A 12,926-nucleotide genomic window follows, 5' to 3' on the forward strand; every position below is an offset into this window, starting at 1 on the left:
CAAAAATTCATACAGGTGCAAAAGGGAGAACGAATTTTACAGGGATACAGGGGTTGAGAAGCTTCAATAATCGCTCTTTCGTTAAATCTGACTGCTCAATCCGAAATGAATTGTTCAATTATCATATAAGTTGTTGTAGCTGAAGATCACCATTGATAATACAATGAGTTGCTTCTAAAAAAATAACGTTAAAATGCAATAAAAACACAGATAAAAGATGGTAATTGTCATAAATTTGGCTTGTTTTAAGTTTTGTTGTATCAAATATATTTGATCAGTACCATCAGTGCACGTTAATTGAATTTTATCTGTCAGAAAATGTAAAATATTTGACTTCAGACAAACAGTATATGAGCACTAGGGAAAAAATCGACCCTGAAATTTCAAAAAAGTTACCCCATACAAAACGTTCACCACCTCGGAAAACACCCTATACAAAATTTTAGCTCTATCGGACTTAAGGAAGAGTGGCGCAAAGCGGTCATAGTTCGAGTTTTTTTTGGAAAATCGAAAAATAAAAAAAAATCTAAAGAAATTTTTTGAAGAAATATTTTGAAAAAATCGACCGAGTGCCAAAAAAAAAGTTTTTTAGACAAAACTCCTGTAAAAAAAACTTTTTGACAAAATTTTTTGTTCGAGTTAACAGTAAATATTGACGTTTCGTGCAATTAAAAGCCATTGGCATAACAATTTTTTTTTAAAACCCTGATTTCCAGTGATTTTTCGGTTTTCAAAAAACTCTTAACGTCTGCAGCACTAGAAAATGAAGTCCGATTGAGCTAATATTTTGCATTGGGTATATTAGCATGCAATTAAAAATTCCGAATGAGAAATCGAAATAACTATTTTTATTGGCACCCAAAACCATACATTTTGCCTCGTATTAAAAAAAAACAAGTCCCAGAGTGTCGATTTTTGTCAAAAAATTGTTTTTTCGAGATGGCAGTAGATGACAGTTCCATGCAATTTTTAGACATTTGGCATCAACAATTTTTTTTCTAAAACCCTGATTTCCTTTACTCCCCCCTAGGGTGATTTTTCGATTTTCAAAAACTCGAACTTTGACCGCTTTGCGCCACTCTCCCTTAAGTCCGACTGAGCTGAAATTTTGCATAGGGTATTGTTTCGAGGTGGTGAACATTTTTTATGGGGTAACTTTTTGAAGTTCAAGATGATAATTTTCTAATGAGCACCTTTGGGAAGGACAAACATAAAATCGTCTGCGACTGAGTGTGTGTTAATTGCGAAATAGATAAAATAAATAGATGTATTTAAAGTGTTTTCACGCAACTAGTAAATGCAAATCGATTTTTCTTCATAAAAATCACATGTAATCTAGATGAGCTTGGGTTTGTTGAAAATCCCCAATTCTCTAGCTTGTTCATAATACCATAAGACGTTCAAATTATTCAAATTACGATGTTTTTTACGATTTTTTAAAAGCGATATTATGATTATGGTTTGTCCGAAAAATGATCATGGTTTGTCAGGTTTTAGATATCACCATTTTTTATTTTCAAGTAGGTGTTGCATTTTTCATTGCTTGAGTTTATAGTCATCATATTGATCTACTCATAATCTAGGCTTTCTTCAAAATATTGCACTTTATTTCTGCTTCGCATGAACAAAACGCACCAAGCAATAGCCATAGTGATTATGTGGACAATCCAACATCAGTGAATCGCACAAACCATGTGTAGAGTGTAGATTTTGCGTACAAGGATCCCACTAAGATTTTCAACAGGATTGAAGTCAGAAGAGCGAGCCGGCCAGTACAAAAAATAAAGTTGTTGGTCCTTAGCCCAATGCTTAGTTTCCTTACTGGTATGAATAGTAGCATTGTTTTGCTGGATTATGAATTTTTGTGACGATATCCACGCAAAAACGATAGGAGAGAGGATTCCAGAACATGTATGTAATCCTTGAATGATGAGAAAGCTATCTTGAGCTTCCCGGTTGCACAGAATCCCACCCAAACCATGCACCAAAATTCCTGGTTGAAAAATACCATCCCTCTTTCCGTAAATCACGCCAGTATTCGTTGAAACCATCAGGACCATCCAAGTTGAACTTTTTTTCGTCAGTGAAAATAACCTATGCATCGAAGAACTTTTCGTTATGGAAAATAGCAAAATGTATTCTTATAGAAACATTCTTTGTCACAACATACCATGTCCCACTGTCGGTTCATGCGAGCTTTGGCAAAACTCAGACGTCTTCAGATGAGGAACTTCAACCTTTTTGTCACCCGAGTAACATTTAATTCGAAATATTGCTTTATTTGCATACGCGATTTTGAGGTATTCGAAGCTTTTCTAGCTATTTCCCTCTTACCCCGATCAGATAGCTTCGATTTACGTGGAGCTCTCTCCTTGTTACCGTATCCTTGCGGATTCGCCAAATAATTAAACAGTACTTGATGGGGTCGTCCAAACCGACGAGCAATTTCTCTGATACCAACATTTGCTTGGTGGAATGCATCGATTTGTCTTTCTTCTCTTTCCGTGAGTACTTTTCCCTTCGGCATTTTCCAGATTTATTGATCAAAACAACTAAAACAACGGAAAATGTAACTGGTCTCATAGAAACTTGACACTTGAAAAATACAAAAACATTCGTTTACGATCAGCACTTGCACACACACATACATATGAAAATCATGCAGTGTATGGTAGTCACAAATACCTACACACTAGAATATAAGCTGAAGCATAAGTTTGTTTACAATTACACTAAGCAGCAAGATCTGGTTCAGCAGACCGAATCTCGTTAGGCATAAGAATGCCCTTTCCAAGAATCCGCAGTCTTCGCTGAATTAGTGTACTGCATTGTCAAAGCTTTCGAAAGAATCGCTCTCGGCGAAAACTCTGTTCCGCGATCTTCATCGTAATCAAACGAAAACACACTTAGCACGAACAACGCCCACAAAGAGGAGAACAAAACCACACACAGCTGTTTGTCTCTCTCTAGCTCGTGTGGTGGAAAACGTGACGTGAATTTAGTCCCGCTATTTATGACGTTAAATTTATGTTTTGGTTTCGTAAAACTAATGAAAAGTGTAACAATAGAGCAAACAATAGTTTTGGAATTTTCCATGAAGTTTGGAGGCACTGGCACTCTGCTTTTTGTGGTTTATGCGTTTTCATAGAAGCCAAGAAGACGTTGGAGATGATTTGAGCTCGGATCATCCTTTAACGGCAAATAAGGAATGACAATATCTACAATAGCCGTAAGATAATCCTCTTACTAGATTTCTGAAGGTGCTTGAAGGTCTGAAGGTAAATATAAGGAAAAAAAATAAGGAAAAACACGGCCCAGCTCATCCCGCAAAGTATGTCAGGAAAATAATAGTTGAGTGCAACATGTTCCGTAAAGACAGTAAATGACAGTAAATGTTCCCAAGTGTCAGCTTCGAAATTGCAGAAACGACAGTTATCATCTGCCAGTTTTCCGATTTTTTAAGGAGATACCTGCTCGGACAGTGTCCGGTTAATGTACTCAAATCAGCCTTATTAAAGCTGAGTAGGTTGCATGTTATTATGTTACAAGGAGTAATGAATAATTGGGATTGCCTTGTTGTTGATAGAGCCCTCCAGTTGGCTTCAATCATTGATATTTCCCAGGTTTTAAGCTTAGATTCCATGCATGTTGTAGATAATCCACAAAATGGCTCAGGCACGACGAATTTAGTTGAAGATCCTAATCTTACTGAGAGATCGGCTTTTTCATTACCTCCTATACCGCAGTGATCAGGCAACCAGTATAGATTAACTTCGTTAGTAGCAGCTAATTGTTTTAAGGATAGAATACATTCCCAAACTAGCTTTGACTGACATGTGTATGGGTAGTGGGGGCAAATTGGTCAAAATACAAATAAAAACATTAGAGGCGAATGAACTGCAAAGTTTAAAGCCACTTAAAAACAAAGAAAGAAAGAAAGAAAATAAAAACATAAATTACTCTCTCGATAGCCATTCGGCCGTAGTTCTGTGCGCATAGTATCTGTGGGATATCGGTATAATATGGTCCAACCCTGGTTCCTCTCGTATGACACGACACACACACCAACGCGAGCTGAAGCTCGACTCGGGGACTACCGACCCGAAGTGCCTGCATCGCTCGCCCCAGTCTTTCGCAGTGCATCGAGCAGGTAAGACGTGCATTCCAGAAGCACCGGTGCGTTGGGTGATTTCCCTATGAATCGGTCGGATTAGTTCCCACATTTGGCGATCCTGCCAGGAGAATATTGATTTTCCTAGGTAGCCTATCTGAAATTATCCTCCGCTTATAATGGGAAATCACTAACGCATTAAAAAAAAAGAAAAAATCTAACAAAATTAGGATACTGAGTGTTTGCTTGAAAATTTCAACATGGCGTCTTTTCGTCACTACGGTTGTAAATTTTGCAAAAATGTTATGCGAGTGTTCAGCATGTTGTAGTGTGAAATGCGTGTTGGGATAATCCGCTAACTTGTATGTGTGATCGGGATGACCACATAGCGTGAGTGCGCGCAGGAATTCACAACAACCACGGCTCATGAGGGAAATTCATGTGTGCGTGATAGAACAGACGATCTGGTGCGTTGGGATAACCACCAATACAGAAAGAAATGTCCTCGGTTTGTGTGAGTTCGGGATGACCACAATAATCGATGGATAAGCAAAAATACGGTAGCGACGCGTTGGGATAACCGTCAAAAATAAGCCCGAAATTACAAAAAAGAAAAAGAGAAAGCCTTCAGTGTGTCCGTAATGACCAAGTAGACCGATATTCGACAGTTCGTTGAAAGCGGATTGGCAACTAGTTTATATGTAATCGAGTGTCACTCCCGGGGTACCTGACGTCTAGCCTGTGTAAGTGAAATGATTCCTAGTCTTCAAATAAAGAGGCTGTATGCGTGTGTAAAACTTACTTAAGCAACATGCCTGGTTTGTTTACGTATAGTCAAACTTAAGCCAAACAAAATAAAAAAAATAAACAAAGTGTGAAATAAAGATATTCAGAAAACACACATTCATACCCCAGAATACAATTTTTTTTTGCTTGAAATAACACTTGGACCTGACACTACCTATTCACCAATTACAGACAAAGTTTAACGTTTGCGGGAAAATGACCAGCGAAGGGAAATACGTCAGAGCTCCGAAATATTCATCGGACGAAAGCGACGCCGACGAGCAGAATCCTCATCGTTCTATATCACCCGTCCACAGCGTTTTCCGATCATGAGGAAGCTATCCTAGGTGCATCAGAGCATTCGGTGACCAGTGCGGATGCGTCCGTTGAAAATGGTGACGACAGCTCGGACAAGGAGGCTCACGAACGAAACTCAATCCAATCAAGACAGTGGGATTCATTATATGTCGAAGAATCAGTCGTTCGCCGCCCAGCCCCAGAAAATGCCGCGTGAAGCCTGGAGATTTGGTAATTGAGGAGCGATTGGCACGAACGAAGGGAGATACAAGATTTGACCCGACTAAACTAACCGTAGTCGCAGAGGACAACGGCAATCTTGTTTTATGTGACAATAATGGGCGAAACTTCCGTCGTCACGTAACGCAAACTCGCAAGGTTAATGAGTGGAGAGCTCGCGAACCTGTGGTGGAGAATAAGGTTGACCAGGAATCAACACGACGCCGCTCCAACCGGGACCGTAAGCCTCCTGCTTATCTGGACACGTACGTACGGGTGTGTGAGCTCGAAGATTTGGACCGTTGTGACCCCAAATAATTCATTTCACGCGTTGAAATTCCCGAAATACATAGCACTGTACGAAAAAAATTAAAATAATTTTGACTGATGACAATCGTATAACCTTAGCAACTCGCTCGGTTGTTGTTGTAGTTTTGATTTGCTTTTGGCCCGAGTAACTGTGCATCATAATCGCCAGTAAACAAACAACTCGCTCTGGAAATCAAAACAAAATCGATTAAAAGAACTAACGCACCAAATCAAAACAAAACCGGTAAAATGACATTTCTCACCCCACTGCAAATAGTATTGGTGTAAGATCGGTCTACACTGCAATCCAAAAAACTTAAAATTAAGTCTTTTTGATCCATCATGACAGCTAAGTACAACCATTCAAAATTGGAGTCTTTGAAGAGAACTTATTTTTAAGTCTTTTTTATCTCCATTTTGAGTTTTTTTGTTTTTTTTTGTAGTGGAAATCGTATGAACGTACACGGTTAGAAAAAGGAGTTCAATTTTAGATTCTTTCCAACCAAATCGTAACTTGTGCAGTGGGCGAATGAAGACACTTGATTTTGGGTATAATGGAAGTTGCACTTGCTGGTATTTCCCTATCTTTAGTGGAATAATAAATGTTGTAAGCACATGTACGCATTCTTTTTATTCCGAAGAAGAGGGAAGATGTGGGATATCGGTATAATATGGTCCAACCCTGGTTCCTCTCGTATGACACGACACACACACCAACGCGAGCTGAAGCTCGACTCGGGGACTACCGACCCGAAGTGCCTGCATCGCTCGCCCCAGTCTTTCGCAGTGCATCGAGCAGGTAAGATGTGCATTCCAGAAGCACCGGTGCGTTGGGTGATTTCCCTATGAATCGGTCGGATTAGTTCTCACAGTATCTAAGGAATTTCTCATGAAATTTAGTTTATTCAATCTGATATGTTTGCCAAATCATCAGTTTGGACGACTGTTAACATATTCTAGGAGAGGTGAACATATATTATGTTTAATCTCAGCTATTAATTAGCATAGAAATTATTTTCATGTTTAGGGGCAAAGTGGTCATAGGTGAATAACAACTTACAATGCTCTGTTTACTAAAGCTGATATACCTCATCACATTCTGCTCTTGAAAAGAAGATCCTTTTGTGGCTTTGACCCTAGATAAATATGCCACTCCAACTAAACCAAGCCTCATTATGCGGAACGTTATGTGTTTCTTACTACGTTTTTGTATGCAAGAGAAAATTTTAATTGAGACTCTAGGTGAATAGGCCAAGCTTATTTGATACATGTACCTACTATAACAACTATGATTTGAACAAATATGGACGAAAAAACACATAAATCTATCCCATTTAGCTTGATATGTGCGGGTGACCACTTTACCTCCACTTTACCACCAAGCAAAAAAAAATTTCATTTCGATTTTTCATCTTTTTTTCTAATGATGAAAAGTGTACTATTTTGAATTTTTATAGTAAAAGCCGTTTTCTATCTTGAAGAACAATGAGTTGAACTATAATATTCTTCGAGAAACGAAAATTAAATCGGTGTGGGGGCGCTGGAAATGGGCATATTCCTTAGGGTGACCACTATGCCCCCACTTCCCCTATACTTTTACTGCATTAAGAGCTGCTTGGCTATCTGAGAATATACAGATATGGGCATACCTGTATTTTCTAGTTAAACAAATATTTGTACATGTTAGAATAGCTTGTATTTCTGCTTGGAAAACTGTAGGTCACTGTCCCATTGGAATTGACATGTCGATTCCTGGTTCAGTAACTCCAACTCCCCTAGATTTGCCAATTTTAGATCAATCGGTATTAAACACGAGTGATCCTGGACGAGTTTTGGGGCCACCTTCTTCCCATTCGTTGCGATTGAATCCAATCACTTTGAAGAGAACACTGAAGTTAGTCTTTGTTTCCATCCAGTCTTCATTCATGTTTACTATAGTGTTCAGTTGAAAATTTTTCAGGATTTGTAAATGCCCTGTGAGATCTCCTCCTAGAAAATATTTTATACGTTTCAGCCTAAGAGCACATTTTCCACATCAAATTGCACATATTGGGGCAAGGGTAGAAGGTATAAAAGATCATCAGTTTTCTTCAAGGGTGGATTTAATATTGGTTTCAAATTCTGATGAAACTATTTCAAGCTGTTCAATTGAAGAAATACTTCCCACTGATATCAAAATTTTCTCCTGAAGTTTGGATTGATAACTATCCCAATTTGTTTTTCTCGGATCTCTGAATTGTTCGATCAAAAGATCATCGGAATTATAATTAAACATTACATGTTAATGATCAAATAGAGATTCTTGATTTGACACATGCCATTTTTTTTTATCTTATCTGCAGAGTGTTAGATCAAGAACTTCTTGTCTAATAGAGTTAACAAATACACTGGAGTCGCTTTTTCGCGGGGGATACGTGCCGCGTAAAAGAAAACCGCGTAAATTCCAAAATCCATATAAAAAAAACCGCGTTAATTCTAAAATCCGCGTAAAATAAACCCGCGTAAAAATAAACCGGGTGAATTTTAAAATCCGTATAAAAATCTAACAAACTGTGAATTATTAATTAAAAATGCAACTCATATTTTAACAATTGATTAACTGTTTTTTTTTTTGTATGCTGCAATCATGATATCTGTATTTCCTTTTATTTCTCAGCTTCTAATCAGTGATTCAATACAAACTTATTTCGTGAAAAGTCACATCAATTAGCACATTGAATTTGTAGGCGGTTGATACGTGCTGCGTAAAAACAAACCGCGTAAATATCGAAATCCGCGTAAATTCCGAAATCCGCGTGAAAAAACGCGTAAATTCCGAAATCCACGTAAAAAAGCCGCGTAACATAAAACCGCGTAAAAAGCGACTTCAGTGTATTGAGTCGTTTCCTTGGTTACAAATGTTAATATAATTTGACATTAAACAGTAACGTCGTACAGTTAGTGGTGACGCTTGGTGCGCTTTATGAGCCATTGGAATCACTGGTGCGTTTTTCTTAAAAAAAATATGCCACCCAGAATGTAACAGTTAACAATGACCACTACAAGACCACCACCGATTTCCAATTTTCACCGATCACCGATTTTTTTTTGTATTCATTCATATATAGGAATGTCCTTGATACAAAAAGCTGTGTTTCCAAATTGATGAAAATTAACACCATTTGTCTGTTTTGTTTTATGTAAAGTGCACCATGTAAATATTACGGTGTCATTCCGTTTCGTATACATTTACATTATGTTGAAGGCAAATGAATCCCTATTAAAATTGAGGAACCAGAAGAATCTGAAGACAAATGAAGTTAATGCTCGAAAATCTTACTTCTACATTCCAACTGGTACAGCTCGGTTTGTTTGCCTTCTAGCGGAAACGAAAAAACTGCTAGCATTGAACAAAATGCACCGAAATGCAACAATAGCCCTAATAATATTTTACTATTCTCCACAACATGTCAGCAGTTGTCATCGAACGCTTTGATCCTTGCACAACATTACTTTCTTCCTGCTGCTGACTGCGAGAGTACCTATTGCGCTTATGTTGGGACAAGGAATCGATGGACTTGTCTTTTCATCGAATTGTTACCTCCCATCCCATCCCCCCTAGGGCAGTGGTGAGAGTACAACGAAAAACGCACCAAGTGAAACAAAAGCTTCAAACAATTCATTTGAATAAAATATCATGATATGCACTGAGCCGGAAGGGAGATTTTTTTTCCATTTCCATTATAATGGAAATTTGCCGCTTTTCATTTGTGCTCATTTCGGAACTGCTAGCTGCGTGGCAACGGGCGAAGAGCACTTCAAATAGAGCTGAAGAGCCATCGAACCGATGAGCGGAGGATGAATATATATATATATTTTTTTTTTATTTCAACAACTGTAGTAGGTTAACATTTGGAGCATAATTTAATGTTTTGCTCAAATAGAGCGAATGACCCTGAAAGTTGATAGCTGGCTGGCGAAATTTGCGCTCTGGATAATTTTTCATTGCGGCTTTATGTTTTTGTCAGAACATTCGTCTGATACTTGTTTTTATGTCGTTGATTTGATATTGCTGAGTTCTTGGCATTTACGCAAGCATATCTCAAATATCAATAAATTATGTTATCAGGGCAGTAGTCAAATTAATAATTAATAAAGTAAAAATTGATGACCAATTATTCATCCGAAAGGTAATTATAATCCACACCTCGTAATACACTAAAATTGAAGTTTTTTTTCAACATAGCTTACCTCAAAAGAGCGGGAGTACTTCGTGTAAGTGGCTCATCTGAAAAATAAGAGGAAGAACAAGCATTAACAAATATCACTTTTGCAATCCTAACATGTTTAATTACTAGAGTTTCATTACCTAATTAACGTTGAGTATTTAGCTAACAAGTACCTGATTTACAATTCCTCAATGCACCACAACGAATTGCATCGCGTTAAAAATTGTTATGAAATGTTCTCAACGATACATTTCCGGCATTCTCCCGAGGTAAAAAATGCATCCGTCACTGTTTCAAGTAACCTCAATTAAAGCAAATGCTAAATTACTCCAGTAAACGACAAAGTGCCACATGTAAGGTTAAGCACGCAAACATTGCAGAAGCAGGCATAAAGAGTTCAATATGTATGGTTATGATGTGGCCATCACAAAAAGTAATCATTAGGCGCTCTCCGTTGAACGAAAAGAAAAACGAAACCACTCTTCGTCCGACGATGGCTCAGGCAAATCACAGTCACGATTTGGTGGATGGCCTCAGGTAATAATTTCTGTGCCCGAATAGCGTGAATGCGGATCATATTCTATTTGGAAAGCGTTGCTTTCATGCTCAACGTTAAATAGTTGCCCCCTCAAATCGACAGATTAATCAGAGTGTCAGATCGGGATGATAAAATCGCTTTACTGTGTCACGACGAAACCTTCAGCAAACCGTTTAGAAGCGCTCCCACTGTTCATGTTTAATTAAAGAAATATGATATTGGCTTAGAAACGCGCATGCTCATTATATTTGCGTCAGATATATAATCCAGCAGCGGCAGCAACGTCAGTGTAATATCGCTAGCTCTCACAAATAAGGCTAGAAATTGACCACAATTGCTGCTGGAAGGACGCAGTAATTATGCATGGGTCCAAATCAACAAAATATGATACGGTGAAAAGATATTAGTATTAAACGGAAACATTCAATCTCTAACTATGCAATTGGGATACAGAAAACATACAAAAATTACAGGATTAAAAAATAGAGTAAAAACAAATAATCGGAATAAAAAATCAATCGATGAATTGTTAGAAACTGGAAGGGACAGGGTCAATTTCAACAAAATAATGCTGAAATTCTGAAAAAATAGATATAAATAGCCCTTAGAATTTCTAACAAGTTTCCACACATAGAAACAGTTTTTCGGACAACAACTTTTTAATTTTTTTTCTTTGAAAAAATATTATTAATGTTTAATTTGTAACATTTTTATGTATAAATTATCGCAATTCCCACGCTCTGCTAACTTTTCTCTATTTGGAAACATGTCAAGAACATGTCAAACGTGAGAATTTACACACAAAAATGTTACGAGCAAAAATTTTTTTTTTCAGGAGTCTTCATACAAAAATGACATGTGTATATTCCAAAAACTATAACAGATAGAAAGTTGATGTCTTCGACAAAAGTTTATATTTTAACAAGATCTAAAAGTTTGTCGAATACACTATATCGCTATCTTGACTTTAAACAAAATTAGGATAAGTTATATTTTTTTCAAAGAAAACATGAAAAAGTTGTTGTTCGAAAAACTTTTTCCCTGTAAAACTGCCCATCTTCCAATGTATAGACGACTTGGTGGAAATTGTAAGGGCTATTCATGTGTATACTTTGGGAAATTTAAAAAAAAAACCTTTGTGAGAAAAATGATTTTTAATTTTTAAAATAACTTTTTTTGTCAGCGAATTTTTTTTCCAAATTTTTTTTGGTAATTTTCTGTGAAAATTTAAACAATTTCTTACATTTCATTCTTTGACAAGAATTTTTTGGGTATCATAGTTTTTAAGTTATAAATTTTTGTAAAAAATAAGAAAACAAAATTGGCTTTTTCCAAAAAGTAGTCTAATTGTTTTTCGAATATTTCAAGTATGCAAAGTTGTTTGAATGACCCATGTCTTTACACCCACAACGTCTACTATCTGAGATGGTGCTGCCAACTCATAAGACGAGTTGGCATGAAATTCGTCCGCTATGTTATTAGCTTCGGATGAGCCAAAAATAAACGTTATAGACAAAATCGCGGTCGTTTAAAGAAAAAAAAATATTTAGCACGTTTTAATGGAGATTTTTTTTTTAGTAAAATTTAAATAGAATAAATAGAGGTATAAAGATGTACTCAAAACAAGTTTGAAATAAATCGGTTCAGTAGAACTAGATATATCATGTACGCCAACTTGGAAAAGGTAGTTTCGCGAAAAATGATCTTTGAATTTTCGAACGTGGCTTCCTGCAAAATGTTGATTCCCGCGAAAAAAAAAGGAGTATTCAGTATGCAAATTGTTTGTGACAACTGATTATGCTATGGAGCGTGTGTTATAGGGTGGTCCGTGCTTCTTGCGTCAACAGTAGAGATGGTTGATACATAAGAATGAATTGGGAAAATTTTTAGGCTCCATCGGACTTTATTTACTAGTGTCGCAAAGACGTTGAACTTTTAGTTTTCTGAAAACCGATAAATCACGCAAGGATTAAAAAAAACAAATATGTTAAAATTGCATGAAACATCGAGATATACTATTATCACATTTTTTTTGTGTTTTTGTTGTTGTAGCTTGTGCCTTTGATTTATCTATAAAATTGTTCTTCCAAATACATTTTTCTCCGTTCGTTCACTGCTGCCTGATTTAGTAGCACATTAATTTCTACATAGATGCCTTAAGTCCTGAATCAAAAACATTTTTCCACTGATGCAAAATACTCAGTCCCTTGAGCCAAATGCATGGGCAGAATTTCATTCAAATAGGAGCCACTCAAACTTGACCGATCTGTCATATGGCGTGGAAATACTGTATTTAAGCAAATGTATTCAAAAGTGCTCTCCCGATGGCTTTTCATATATAACTCCAGATTGTCCGTACATATGAGTATGAGAATTCACGGCGAGACCGGTTTCTTAAAAAAACCGGTCCGGACCGAAATCTTAAAGGTGTATTCAAACGTATTCGAAGGCGAAAAGG

General features: G+C 37.0%; 1 protein-coding gene across 10 annotated transcripts in view; it reads right to left on the reverse strand.

Moving 5' to 3' along the window:
• The window catches only part of LOC129780382 (zwei Ig domain protein zig-8-like), a 763,625-nt gene that overhangs the window by 689,016 nt on the left and 61,683 nt on the right, over window positions 1-12,926 (reverse strand). For all 10 annotated transcript variants that reach the window (XM_055788581.1, XM_055788580.1, XM_055788579.1 and 7 more), the window contains exon 3: window positions 9,953-9,989. The gene's annotated coding sequence lies outside the window, so the exon portion shown is untranslated. The remainder of the gene's footprint in view (window positions 1-9,952; window positions 9,990-12,926) is intronic.

The sequence above is a fragment of the Toxorhynchites rutilus genome, chromosome 3 (assembly GCF_029784135.1).
Source record: "Toxorhynchites rutilus septentrionalis strain SRP chromosome 3, ASM2978413v1, whole genome shotgun sequence".
In the NCBI taxonomy this organism is placed as follows: Eukaryota; Metazoa; Arthropoda; class Insecta; order Diptera; family Culicidae; genus Toxorhynchites; species Toxorhynchites rutilus.